General features: G+C 42.5%; 1 non-coding gene across 1 annotated transcript; it reads right to left on the bottom strand.

Annotated features, from left to right (window-relative positions):
- Nucleotides 1-1,053: 1,053 nt before the first annotated feature.
- TRNAR-CCU (transfer RNA arginine (anticodon CCU)) lies at nucleotides 1,054-1,126 on the bottom strand. The gene has a single exon. It is a non-coding gene; the product is annotated as a tRNA-Arg (tRNA).
- Between the last annotated feature and the right edge of the window lie 344 nt (nucleotides 1,127-1,470).

Below are 1,470 nucleotides of genomic sequence, written 5' to 3'. Positions count from 1 at the left end.
CACCAGACACCAGACACTGGACGTTGCGAGTATGAGACATTAAAGATACAAAGGTACAATGTATAATGAAAAGCAGAGAGAAGCTAAGGAAGAGAGGCAAAGAAACATGGGGAGAGAAGTAGGCAGAAAGCGAGAGGAAGGTATAAATAGAGAGAGAGAAAGAAATGAAAGAAAGAAAAGAAGTGCACTTCACCGAAAGATAGTGGCCATAACGAAGCACTATATCACCGCATGTTACTGCTAAAAAGTCAAAACAGTCAATGCCTATGCATTGTACAAACAGGTCCACATCGATTCTCCGGCATGATGAGTGCACTCGAGTTACTTCGTTAAGTCAAGAAGTTCATAGAATCGAGCAAAACGTGAGGAAAGATAGAGGAGAAAATCTGTAGCTTGCTCAGAGATCGGCTACGGCGTACACATTGCCAGCACACCTAAGGTGCAGAAAGCCTTAAAAGGGAGTACTGCAGCGATACAATCAACATAGAAGAAAAATGAAGTTGCTTTCGCCTTTGACTATTTCTTTTTATCTGAATAGGGTGGTTATTCAATTTATTATCGCTCACTAACAAAGAAAAAACATTATATTTTGTACATTTGAGTGAGCACCAAGATTCAACTCTAAAATCCGTAATGTGTTATTTTGTAACATCCATTACTCTAAAATTACATGGAATTTTCATAAGACCACTCAGTTCTTGGCCAATAATCTACAATAGGTATGAGCCACAAGAGAAGATGAAGAAGAAGAAGACGAACAAGCACTCATCCTACCCAATACGTAAGGAGCTTTTTTCTCCTTCAGTTTCACAGTTCTAAAGTCACTCGCTATGATGTCGTGTCGAAGCAGTTGTATACATCCTGAAAAAAAATTTGTGGAAATTTTTTTTTCCTGGGGAAAGATTTGCAGTATAAGCATCAGCTGCAAGTTGACCCGTTTGTTCTGTAGTTTGTTTTCCATACGCGTTCTTTTCCAATGGCTATTTTGCAACAGAAAACTGACTGAGCTGTTTTCACAATTAAAAATTTTTATGCAAAAAATTACTCCAGCTGTACCCTCGGCGGGACTCGAACCCGCAATCCCCGGTTTAGGAGACCGATGCCTTATCCATTGGGCCACGAGGGCTGAGCCGAGCAACGAGCCAGGTTGCGCGTAGACAACGGCACCCCTGCCTACAGACAGGCCATTCTCTCCCCCTTTCCACCCTCCTCTTTTCGCCCTTTCCCTCTTTTTCAAGCTATCATTGCCGTGCCCTCACCCACTTGTAATCTTAGTAAAAAAAACGAAATACAAAGAAGAAAGAAAAAAAAAAAGGATGGGACGAGCGACCCTTGCAGCACTTGTTGAGCGCTCGCCAAGTTTTTCGAGATTTATTTTTTTATCTAGGGCACAAGGGTGAGAAGGAGACGCCGTGCCGAAGCGAACGTGTGAGGTGAGAACGCGTCGAGCCGGTCCGAGGAGAGCTAAAA

This window comes from Rhipicephalus microplus, chromosome 8 (assembly GCF_043290135.1).
Source record: "Rhipicephalus microplus isolate Deutch F79 chromosome 8, USDA_Rmic, whole genome shotgun sequence".
Classification (NCBI taxonomy): domain Eukaryota; kingdom Metazoa; phylum Arthropoda; class Arachnida; order Ixodida; family Ixodidae; genus Rhipicephalus; species Rhipicephalus microplus.
This window is presented reverse-complemented; position numbering and strand designations above follow the sequence as displayed.